The sequence below is a fragment of the Hetaerina americana genome, unplaced genomic scaffold (assembly GCF_022747635.1).
Source record: "Hetaerina americana unplaced genomic scaffold, ioHetAmer1.1.p SCAF_100, whole genome shotgun sequence".
NCBI classification, from domain to species: domain Eukaryota; kingdom Metazoa; phylum Arthropoda; class Insecta; order Odonata; family Calopterygidae; genus Hetaerina; species Hetaerina americana.
This window is the reverse complement of record NW_027286071.1, coordinates 215,164-228,098: the sequence shown is the minus strand read 5'-3', so window position 1 is coordinate 228,098 and position 12,935 is coordinate 215,164. Positions and strand designations below refer to the sequence as shown.

The 12,935-nt window shown below is 39.7% G+C and overlaps 2 non-coding genes across 2 annotated transcripts; one reads left to right on the top strand and one right to left on the bottom strand.

The window, feature by feature from the left end:
• Positions 1-1,099: 1,099 nt before the first annotated feature.
• TRNAL-UAG (transfer RNA leucine (anticodon UAG)) lies at positions 1,100-1,179 on the bottom strand. The gene has a single exon. It is a non-coding gene; the product is annotated as a tRNA-Leu (tRNA).
• Positions 1,180-10,834: 9,655 nt separating this feature from the next.
• On the top strand, positions 10,835-10,906 carry TRNAE-CUC (transfer RNA glutamic acid (anticodon CUC)). Its single transcript has one exon. It is a non-coding gene; the product is annotated as a tRNA-Glu (tRNA).
• Positions 10,907-12,935: the final 2,029 nt, after the last annotated feature.

The window sequence follows — 12,935 nt, the reverse complement described above, 5'->3', positions numbered from 1 at the left end:
CCGAACACTTCCGAGTGTGTAAGTTGATAAAGTCTCCTGGTGTTTATTATTTTTTGAGAAGTGCGTTTTTTCTAATATTTATTTCCAAACGTCATTATTTACATTATGTTGAACGTCGTTTGAGTCATTGCTTGATATTTGACGATTTATGTAGGTCACTATTTCCACTTTAGATTATAACTTAATCTGTATAAATACCCCGTGATTCGCCATAAAGGTGTGTGGCAGTTGCTGCAAGCACCAGTTAGGATGGGTTAGAACAAGGTATTACAGTGTCATACGCAAATAGTCTTATGTTGCTTATTATTTTTAAGGTGATGTCATTATTAAGAAAGAATAAGAGGTGTAGACTCTAACCTGAAGAACACTGGATGCTATTTGTACATAATTAGATCTTGAGCCATCTAACATTGACCATCTGTGTCGGTCGCTCATTCCCCGTAGATTAAGGGTTAGTAAGGACTTCTCGAATCCAGTTTAATACATTAGTAATTGTTCTGTACCCTCACAACTTCTGCACCAAGTTCGCGTACGTTAATCGAAGGTCATTTTATAATTCAAGAAATTCGTATCTGTTTGTTCCTATCCCCCAAATTCAGGTAAGTGCGAATAAATAATCCCAACTAAATTTTACGTGATCATACTTTTTGAATCTGTGTTGTTTGCTGGATGTATGATTTTTAGTGTCGAGGAATGTCATTAAAATGTCTACAATATGTTCTTTGGTTTTACAGAAAAGGGAGGTTAAGGAAATTGGTTGGTAATTACCGGAGTCATGTTTATTTCCACATTTATGGGTAGGTGCGGCATTTTCTGTTTTCCAGTCATGAGGAACTATACCTTCCGAAATCGATTTTTTTAAATACATGTATGTATTCTATTAAGGGTGCCTGAGAACTTTCAGTACTGCTGCGGGCATTGTGACCTGGTTCGAGGAATTTGTTTTAAGAGTAGATGAGGCTTTATCCTTTTGCGAGCAATGACAATGAAAACATTTTTTGGTTTCAGCTAGACCATTCGATCAAAAATTAACACTCTTTTTTTACAATGGTAAAATTCATTCCAGGGTATTATATTTCTCAATGGGACTGTAAAAATTTGACAGCGGTGGGATTCGAACCCACGCCCTTTCGGACTGGTGCCTAAAACCAGCGCCTTAGACCGCTCGGCCACGCTGCCTTCATGCATTGCGAATATCAAACGTTTTGATTTTCCAATGCCAGATGTCCCTGGGGAGCCAGGCATACAGGGCAAGGAACTCACCCCCCTCCCCCCCGTACTAAGATAATTTCATGCGCTAAATGGGCTTAATAATTAGGTGAACTCTACGATCACCTGTCAAACCGACCTTCGGGTTGATTATTGCGGTCTTTTAATTTTGCATTACTTGAACTGACATAGCCTTGATATTATAAACGAATATCAATAATATCATGTAATTCAGCTATAGCGCAATCAACAGAAAATATTCGGATTTCGCTTTGCCTTGTGGAAGCTAATTGTAAAATTTATAATTGCATGACGACCCTCTGCCCATGATTTAAATTGTCTTATTCAAGTAATTTTTATAATTTAATTAATATAGTGCTAATATGTATTTCCTGGGCTGCCATTAGATTAACGTGTGGATTTGAAACATGTGACAGAATATTGGAGGAATTCGGGAAACTCGGGAATCACGTAGTGAGTCCCGAGTGTCACGAAGAGAGCAGGAAAAAGCGAGAGACTTTAAGAAAGGTACATGGCGCCCGAACTGGTCTGTGACGTCGAGGAAGTATTATGGCCTCACTTTGCTTGGGCACCATCCTGATAATATAACATAGATACACCATCGAGGATCCCTTCTTTCCTCACACGATACATAGTCATAGCAAAATCAAACAACTACTCATGTATTTTGAAGTTAAACCTTTACTCGAACTCATTCATTAATGCATAATGTACGATCTGGCACGTACGCTTGTTTTTGTATACTTGGAATATAAATATATATATATATATACATATATATATATATGTGCATATATATATATATATATATATATATATATATATATATATATCTTCGAAATGGAACGCTCTTCGGCGACGCACAAATATATAAAAACACAGATGTAGATTTTTAGACCATAGAGACACTATATATATCTAGACACTATAGAGAATCTATATATATATATATATATATATATATATATATATATATATATATATATATACCTTGACGTGGTGGAAGGGCTTGTGCGTTCCGATGACCCCTAGAGCTGTACTGGCGGGAGTAATAATTATTGCTCCTGGTAGGGTCACCCATGCCAGATAGGTCGAAGGTTAAGAGCCAGACGAAAGGTAGTCCACGCAGCGTCTGTTCCTCAGTGAGGCGGCTGCAATGGCGTCTGACCCCAGTGGGGCGGCCAGTAAGTGATGGTGTCACGTTAAAAACACTATTGAGGAAGGCAACGGGAAACCACCTCAATTATCATTCCCAAGAAAAATATGATGGACTATACAGATATTTTGAGTCCTGGCAACTACGGGGCTCGGCCCAATCGGCCGTGTGTCGTGCCCGGCAGCGGGGGAGGCAAGGCTTCCGCGGTCGTCATCCCACGAAACCCTTGCAAGGGAAAACCAGCAGCAGCAGGACAGAAGACGCAGGAGAAGAAGACCACATTAGCTAGAATAGGAACGTGGAATGTTAGGACAATGATGAGGACAGGGAAATTGGAGAATGTTAAGCGAGAGATGGAAAGGGGAAATATAGATATTTTAGGTCTCTGCGAGGTGAGATGGAAAGATAGCGGGGATTACTGGAGTGATAAGTATAGAATAATATACAGCGGTGGGGACGAGAGCCAACGAGGGGTTGCCATAGTATTAAATGAAGAGGTAGGAAGAAGCGTAGTCAACATAGAGCAGGTAACGGATAGAATACTACTAGTGGAGATAAAAGCAGAACCGACGAACTTAGTTATTATTCAGGTATACATGCCACCGAGCAACCATAAGGAAGAAGAGGTCGATAGGATATACGATTAGTTAGAGGACATGATCGCGTGTGTTCCTGCAGGGAAACATTTGATAGTGATGGGGGATTGGAATGCGACGGTAGGCGAAGGAAGAGATGGTGATGAGGTGGGGGACTACGGTTTAGGCACGAGGAATGACCGCGGGGAGAAAGCAGTTGAGTTCTGCAGGAGACAGGGGTTAGTCATCACCAACACTTGGTTTAGACACCACAAAAGACGCAGGTATACATGGAAAATGCCAGGTGACTCAGGAAGATATCAGCTAGATTATATCCTGGTTAGACACAGGTTTAGGAACAGTGTGATAAATTCCCACAGCTTCCCGGGAGCGGATGCGGACTCAGACCACAATTTAGTTGTTATGAAATGTAGCGTACGTTTCAAAAAGATAAGGCAGGGGCGGCGAGTTAGAAAATGGAATGTAGAAGCATTAAATGGGTTTAAAAGGAAGGAATACCAACAGGCAGTAGAGAAAATCATGGAGGATGGTAAAGGGCTTAGTACTATCGAAGAAAAATGGGAAATGATCAAGAATGGGTTGTCTAAAGCCGCAAAAGACACTATTGGAACCGTTAACGCTAAAAGGACTAGGAAACCATGGATCACGGATGAGATGATTACAAAGATGGATGAGCGGCGAAAATGGAAGAATATAAATACAGAATTAGGCAAAATGAAGTACAAAGAATTGAACAATAAATTTAGGCGGGCAACAAATAAAGCAAAAGAAGCATGGTGGAAGACGCAGTGCGAGGATATGGAAAGTCTGCAGAGGAAGGGTGAAATTGGTGCGCTGTACAGCAAAGTTAAATCGTTATCGGAAAGTAAGAAAGGAAGAGCTATGCTAACAGTTAGAGTTAAGGCGTAAGGTAATAGTTGACGCCGGAAAGATCCAAGAGAGATGGAAGGAGTATATAGAAGAACTGTATTGTACAGAACTAAGACCAACAAAGTTAGACATTGAAAAAGAAAATGACGTAGAGGAAGACAGCTTAGGTCCAGGTATACTAGACAATGAGATAGAAAGGGCATTAAGGGAGATGAAACTAAATAAAGCCGTGGGGGTAGATAACATTCCCGTGGAACTTTTAAAATGCTTAGGAAAATGTGGGAGGAAGAGGCTATATGGGCTGATCCGTAGTATTTATGAAGAGGGAATCTGGCCGGAAGACTTTGTGAGATCAGTTTTAGTTCCTATTCCGAAAAAGGTAAAGGCCACGTCATGTGAGGACTACAGGACGATAAGTTTGATATCCCACGCAGCTAAAGTTGTTCTCAGGATCATAAACAAAAGGATAGAGAGTAGGGCAAATGATTACTTAGGGGATGATCAGTTTGGGTTTAGGAAGGGGAGAGGTACGCGTGATGCCGTTGCAGTTATGAGATTATTAATCGAGAGGAATATAGAACACAACCAGGAGGTATTTGCCTGTTTCGTAGATTTCGAAAAAGCGTTTGATAGAGTGAATTGGGAAAAACTAATGAGTATATTGCAGAAAATAGGAATAGATTGGAGGGAAAGGAGGCTAATCCGCAACCTGTACATGTCTCAGACTGCTCAGGTGCGGGTGGGAAGCGGGGAGTCGGGATGGGCAGTGTTAGGAAGGGGTATAAGGCAGGGTTGCCCATTATCACCGTTGCTGTTCAACCTGTATGCAGAGGAAATGATCAAAGAGGCATGGGAAGAACTCGAGGTAGGAATGAAAGTGGGCGGGGAATTCGTAAAATCAGTTAGGTTTGCTGATGACCAAGCTTTAGTTTGTCAGTCAGCCAAGATGCTGCAAGCATTGCTGAGTGAATTGGAAATTCAGTGCGACGGGTATGGGATGAGAATAAATATTAATAAAACAAAGGTTATGCGATTTTCTAGAAAGAAAAAGGCCAAGCTTAACATTAAAATAGGAGGGCAAAAACTAGAGCAAGTAGAACAGTTTACGTATCTCGGTAGTGTTTTGGACCAACACGATCAAAGTAGTAGGGACGTAAGGAGAAGAATTGCGCTAGGCAAAGCGGCTTTCACAAGGAGGAGGGAGTTGATGACAGGGACTTTGAGTAAGGATGTTAAGAAAAGACTCGTAAAAACTTTGATATGGAGCGTAGCTATGTATGGTGCGGAAACGTGGTCATTGAAGAAGGAGGATAGACGTAGACTGGAGGCTTTCGAAATGTAGGTGTGGAGAAGAATGGAGAAGGTGAAATGGACAGAGAAGAAAACAAATGAGGAAGTACTTGGTATGGTGGGCGAAGAGAGGGGTTTGTTGGGAGCAATCCTATGGAGGCAGGAAAAGTGGATGAAGGGGGTGTTGACCGGCAGTGGGATGTTGAAGACTATGATAGAGGGTAGGATGTTGGGCAAAAAAGGAAAGGGAAGGAACAGGATAGGGATGTTGGATGGGATGAAGGGAGGAAGAAAGTACTCAGAGATGAAGAGGGACCTGATATAGAGTAGGATGATGGATTTTGTGTTTTGTTAGGAGTAATAAAATATTTGTTTGGTAGTTGTGTCCATCCAAAAACCTACCTTAACCGGTAGATTACCTTAAAATATATATATATATATATATATATATATATATATATATATATATATATATATATATATATATTATTGTTAGCAAATCTACCGTTTATGGAAGGTTTTGGATGGATACAACTACCAAATAAATATTTTGTGACTACTAACAAAAGACAACCCAACATCCTATTCCACAGCAAGTCCCTCTTCATCCCTGTATACTTTCTTCCTCCCTCCCTTAATCACTTCCAATATCCCTATCCCATTATTGCCCTTTCCTTGTTTGCCTAACATTCTCCCCTCTAGCGTAGTCTTCAACTTCCCACTCCCAATCAATACGCCGTTCATCCATTTTTCGTGCTTCCTTAGGATTTCTCCCAAGAAACCCCTCTCCTCGCCCACCATACCTATAACTTTTATAAAGAATTTATATATATATATATATATATATATATATATATATATATATATATATGTATACACATATATATATATGTATATATATATATGTATACATATATATATATGTATATATATATATATATACACACACTACATATATATGTGTGTGTGTATAGTCCAGGGGGTAGAGCGTTGGACTACTGGCCGGAGGGCCCGGGTTCAATCCCGGGCAAGTCTCTCTGAGCAACTTCAGCTCCACCCTAGCTATGTGATTTTTCGGGTAGCAAGGAAACCATAACCGGCACACGGAAAGGAACTGGCCTCCTGCCCTGATGTGTGAATTTCACACGCCGTCGGGCTTAGTATTGCGTGAACTCTGCCGTCATCTACCAAACCGACCTTCGGGTTGATTACTGTGTTATTTTTATGTATATATATATATATATATATATATATATATATATATATATATACATATAAATTTAAAAGTGTATGTTTTTATACGAGAGGCTGGCGCCTTAAAAACACCCTCCACACACCCTTGCGACGGATTGGGTGGATTCAGATGAATGAAATGAATTACCTCGTTTTCCTAACCCAGGCTTGAAGTAACCGTAACTGTCGGTCGGCCCATCTCTTTCCCTCCCCTCTTTCCTTACCACCCACCGACCACCATCTCACTTCTTTTTCCTCTCTGCCGCCATTGAACGGGTCAAGATGCACACAAACCTTTTAGGCATTGGCAAAAGCCGTGGCCGCGCATATTTCGTCAGACTCCGCCCCCCCTAACCTCTCACTGCCTAACGCCCGGACCAATGGGAAACGATTCCTTCCTCGGGAGGAGGAATGAGGGAGGGGTGTGTTGTATGCAAAAGCCTCCTTAACCCTCCTGTTTGCCCAGGGTGGTGGGTGAACGGGAGGTTGGGCAAATAAAAATAATCACAACAACCAACCTTCTCCCAGGGGCTCGTGCCCCTCGTGAGACGGAGAGGGAGAGAGAAAGAGGGATGGGAAGGGCGGGGCAGGGGTACGCGGCGGGGGTCCCTGATTTCGACAGAGCGAAGGCGACGCCCCGTCTTGAAAGCGCCACTGTTGTTTGCCCTCCACGATCCCTGCAGCCTAACGTTGCTGCCAGATCACCCTATTTACCCTTTCTCAGCCGAACCAATCTCATGTTTAAACAATGAAAACATTTGCAAAAGCATAAATCACACCAGGCTCTTGTCTGCTTAAAATCAATTACGGCATCACGATAGAAAAAATACATTCTTCGAAAAAAATTGCACAATTACCGGAGAGTAGGGTATAATCTGGGATGAGGCCTTCAAGGGCACTTAGAATGCGCTTGAATTGGTTAGGATAGGTAAGTAATTGGAAAGAATGTTAGTTCCAAAAGGATGCTCTAGAGAAGAGTACCTAGATTAATTGCGGTCGGTTCCTGATGATGGAATTACGATGCTGACGCTGCAGCGAAAATAAGTACACTAAAGGATTCCATTGTACTCGGCTCAACTTCATGAGGACTTTATGATGACATTGATAAACTAATGTTTGTAAGTTCCGAAATTGCAATTTATTGAAACGATAGATTTCGTCAAACAGTCGACATCGGCAGGGGACCTGTTGATGTTGACAAAACCGGTTGTTTCAAAAAATTACAGCGAAACTCGTAAAAATTTTATTTTCCAGTTACACTAATGAAAATTAATAGCGCAAAGTTATTCCTATCAACAGTTACCATTTTTCCACCGAGACACGACTTTGTCTCATTAATTTTTAGAAATACATCTACATAATACTCCACAAGCCGCCGCAAGGGAGCATGGTGAGGGGTGTTAGGTAACCACCCGTAGAAGAGAATTAAACCTGATGCAAAAATAACGAATTCATGCAAATCTGCCACCAGAGATGCGTATATATTCATGCAAAAACCTTTTTAATTTACACGCACTCAAAAATATATATATGTACTAGCAACTAACACATACGTGCACCTACGAAATATAACTTATGTCTACACGCCATTTAATCTTGTCCTGACTTGTAAATCGAAAGCCTTTACTGTTTCCACAATTACTCTGATTTCTTAATATTATGATTCCTAATTGTCCGGGGAAAGAATGAATATTTGTATTTATCTGTACTGAAGTCTATCTCCCTTATCTTATCTTTTTAGTTTTACCTACCTAAATAGTGTGGGGCCATAATTTTAATTTATTTATTTATTCACCCTGCAAGCATCAGCTAGGGTGTGTGGCAAGGGGTGAACACAAACCAGACTAATTTTTACCCGAACATGACACTTTCGAGGTCGGAAAATGTTATAATGATCCTTTATTGTCCGTGGAAAAAATGGCATCTTAAATCTATCTCTTCTACACTTACTCTCTCTATCTTTATTAACATGATCTCTTCTAGCGTAGCACGATAGGGGTAACAACAATAAGGTACTTCCTTTAGTGTCATCGTTAAACTTGTTTTGTTCTGAACCTTTGTAACAGCCCTAAGTCTCCCTTGTTCTCTTCGCATCTCAAGTGGCTCCCAGCCTAATTCCCCAAAAAGGCCTGTCACACTCGTCTTCTTACTACAAAATTTTTTCCCGAATATGGTGCATTTTCTTCCGACTATATCTACATTTACATTGAAACAATAGCACGCAATACATCGCAAGGGCGTGTGGCAGGGGATGTTAGGTCTCCCGAACAACCCCAATCATGTCACATCTACAAAATTATTAGTTTGATCATGCACTCGAAAATGTTTATCACCCAAAAGAAAGTACTTATATGCAAAAATAATTAATAACAGGATACGTATATTGAAATCAGGGAGTAGAAATTTTAAAAATATGGGCACATTAGATAAACGATTAACGATTACACTAAAGGAATTATAATGGCCCCACCCTACTTAGGTAGATCAGACAACAAAGATAAAATAAGGGAAATAGATTCCCATAGAGATAGATACAAATACTCATTCTTTCCCCGAACATTCAGAAATCATACTAGTAAGAAACCGAAGTCACTTTAGAAGTATTAAAAACATTGAATTTACCAGTCGGAAAAAAATTAAACATTGCAAGAATATTAGGTGTATTTGTAAGTGCATGTGTATGTTAGTTGGTAGTTCGATTGTTTGCATGTGTGTGGGGTTATGTGCTCTTGCATGAATGTATGCCATGTTTTGTTTTCGGATGGTATAAATTTTTGGCTTTTGTTTGCGGTTTTTTTTCTTAATTACAGTTGGTGTCTAAACACCCCCTGCCACACGCCCTTGCGGCGGCTTGCGGGGTATTAAGTAGATGTAGATGAAAAATAACATGAAGGATATGGATAAAAAATATTAACTGCCAACTGCAATTATCTCATACGCGATAGCTATCATGTCCATTTTGGCTCTAATGGTGCGAGAAAAAAATGATATTTTAAATCTCTCCGTTCTATATATCTATCTCCCTGATTTTACGTACGTGATCAGACCAACCGTAGTAAGTCGGGACCCGTAATAACCTATGTCTTTAACATCCTCAGATAAGTAACCTGCCTCAAATATATTTTTATTTTATTTTATTTTATTTTAAAACATTGTTCACATACAGCAGTGGCGCCAATTTACAGTGAAAAATATAACAAACATAAAAGAGGACAAAGACAATAACAGTATAACAATAACAACGAGAACCAAGCATGGACAGGGGAAAATTTTAATTTACTGAAAGGTGGGATAAAGCTTGGGTGGTGAAGTTTTTGCATGATAGGTTAAAGGGGTCGACAGTGTGAGGGAGTGAATTTAGAAGGGAGGAGAGGCGAAATAACAGTGAGCGCTTGGTGAGAGATATTCTAGGAATAGGCAGATGGAGTAGGGAGTGGGTGCGGGTGGATCGGGTTGGTATTCTGAAGTTAAAGAAAGATAGCAGTTCAGGGCAATCAATAGCCGAGTTTAGGGTCTTGTAGAGGAGTTTTAAATCAGCTTTAAGAAATATATGCAGTAAAGCAGCTTTATATGCAGTAAAGTTAACCTGTATTTCAAACTACGGTCAACTGGTGGCCCCCATCCTAATTCTTCCAATGGTATCGTTGCCATGCTAACTTATTCATGATAACTTTTCACAAACCTAGCTACTCCACGTTGCACTCGATCTAGTTCCAAAATTGAGCATACTTCGAGAGGATCCCATACAATTGCAGCATACTCAAGGTATTTGGACTAACTAACATGAAATAACAAAGCTCCTTGACCTTGTCATTACAATTCCCAAGTATCCTTCTTATGAATCCTCACTTTGTACTTGCTATTCCGCCAATTTCACGAAGGTGTTTTCCCTAGTACATATCCTTAGTTATCGTAACACACACATATTTTGATATACACATTTTCGACCCTATGTCTGTAAATTCTAAAACCTTAAGGAAAAATTTCGTCGTCCGCAATCTCTTGCGATAAAAAATATCTAATTCTTTTAACCACACACTTTCCGAAGGATCCGAAATACATGCAGCGTATTCCAAATGTGGCCTAACTAGAGCTGAATAATACCTTTAATTTCTCATTACATTTCCCAAGCGACAGTTTAATGAAGACGAACTTCTTTGAAGTTGATAAAAATACATTCCATTTGAATCGCTGTCGGGTAGAAGAACTTCCTTCTACCTGTCATCTTCTTCCGTCCGTGTGATAGTAGTTTCCCCCTCTTACATTTTAATTCTGCATGACATGTCTTGGTATGAGATAACACGGAACCTAGATGCCCTGCCACACACCCTAGCGGTGGATTGCAGGGTGCATAAATCAAAAGCATAAATTTTACGTTATCTTTCGTTCTGCAGGCCTTTGAATGAAACATACGGCTTCATATCAACAGCTAGATAATTTTGACATTCAATATTCCATATCCGGTATTGTCTAGTGGTTAGGATACCCGGCTCTCACCCGGGAGGCCCGGGTTCGATTCCCGGTACCGGAATTATTTTTTTTCCATCACCTGCATGGTATCACTTGCGATGTATCGCAAAGCGCGCATTTCAATCGCGTTATTTCATACAAGGGTTGCTATTTATATTATACTTTGAGCCTTGACAACACTATATGCTTTAGGCACAATCTTACTTGTTCGTATGAAACTTTGACCCTTTTAACTTTAACTTCCTCCAGAACATTTTGTCGTTTGATCCTAACTTGTGTTTTTTGCAGTGACTCGAAAATTATGTCTCAGGCAAAAAATGGAGTTGACTCTTGAACACTTTCGTGCGATGATTTTTTACGACTTTTGGCGTGGATTATCAAGACAAAAGTGCAACAGTCGAGAATAAAATAAGCAAAATAGAGTTCCACGAAATAAGGATCCATGGTGAGGGACAGAGAATGTCACTGAAAACTCAAATCTCAGGCATAAGAGGAAGAATTGCGTCAGACACACATTGATACACCTTAGCGGCATCTTTCAGGGTATCATGTATATGTAGATACAAAGAGCAATATAATAACCATGAGGAGGGAGCGTAAAGAGATAAGGAGAACAGGTAAGGAATTAAAATTCTCCGTTTGGAAGACAAAGTCGCAGTAATTACTGATAATCCATAGTATCTGGATAAATCAACGGACACAATAAACTAAGCATCCACTTCAGGGATGATAAACGAAAATCAAAAATCAAAGAAACGAGAACTATTATGCGGAAGAAAGGACACGCAGACATTTTTTAAGTTTCAACGAGAGGAACAACAATAGTGGAAACTTTAATATTTCAAGTAACAGAGAATTGGACGGAATGGAGCTCAATGGATGATAAGGAGAAATAAACTCAAGGTAAATGGGCATTCACCTTAATTAGGCAGCAACTTTGCTGAAGGGAGATAAGCTTAGAAAAGAAGAAGCAATACGTAAAGGCGGAGAATGGGACTTCTTGGAACTGAGATATGGACCATTGGAAAAGCAAACCTTTTACTCACAGATATTGGGAAGAATAAATGAGTAAAAGGAGAAAGGGACAATTAGGAGCACGAAAAAAGAAAAGAAAAGCCGAGGAACTGGGCGCGCGGCTTGAGAAAATGAATTTGCTGGGAACATAGCATGAGAAAATACGCCTCGATTAAGGATAAGGGACAAATTTTATACGAAATAAAAATCCCCCTTAAATTTTATACTAATATTATATTGAAATTTTAAATTATGCTCCTCTCTTTTTTTAAGAGCTTCTTTAACAAACACATTTCTGCTTTTAATTCCCCAACTACTTTACCTCTCTTTTTCTAAAATATATCCTGTCGTACGTGCTGTAGTTAATCATCCCCAATTTATAGTAACTATACTAAGAAAGACCTCGTAAAAAAGTTTCCTTCCGAGGTTTCCTAAATGCTTGAGCAATTTTGCAAAGGTGGTATAAATATTTCAACTATAGCGAATGAAAGAAATTGACAAGAATAAATATTTAATTCGCTAAACATGTTTAATATTATGAATCAAAACTTTACTCAGCAAGAATAACGAAATTAATAATATTTTTCAAGTATCTGAATTTCTGGAGTGGTTTATATTAACTCCCTTGAATCCGCCCATGTACATGAGCCGTTGAGATAAATCACTAGCCTCATTACAAAGGTCGAATGTTGAACAGGTGGATTCAATTTTTTTGCGTTTCCTTCACTCAGTTCGAGGGCAAACCAATAATATTAGGCAGCGATAACTTCGTTCACTATTAAATATTACTTTTACACAGTTTTCATGTCTGGAGTACAAACACACCCTACCAAATACCCAGAGTATTGAGCAAATGGATACATCTACGTAAAGACCCCGTATTCCACCAAAAAGGTGTGTGGCAGGGGCTGGATGAATCTAGTGGGATAGGCAAGGGATAAGGGAGAGGAATGGTGTGGTAACTTAATGGGAAGTGCGGTCGACGACATGCAGAAAAGCTCTTGGTGGGAATCTCGGAAGATAACGTAAGATAAATCCATCAAAATTCTAAACGATGTTATTTTCTTTTTGATGGA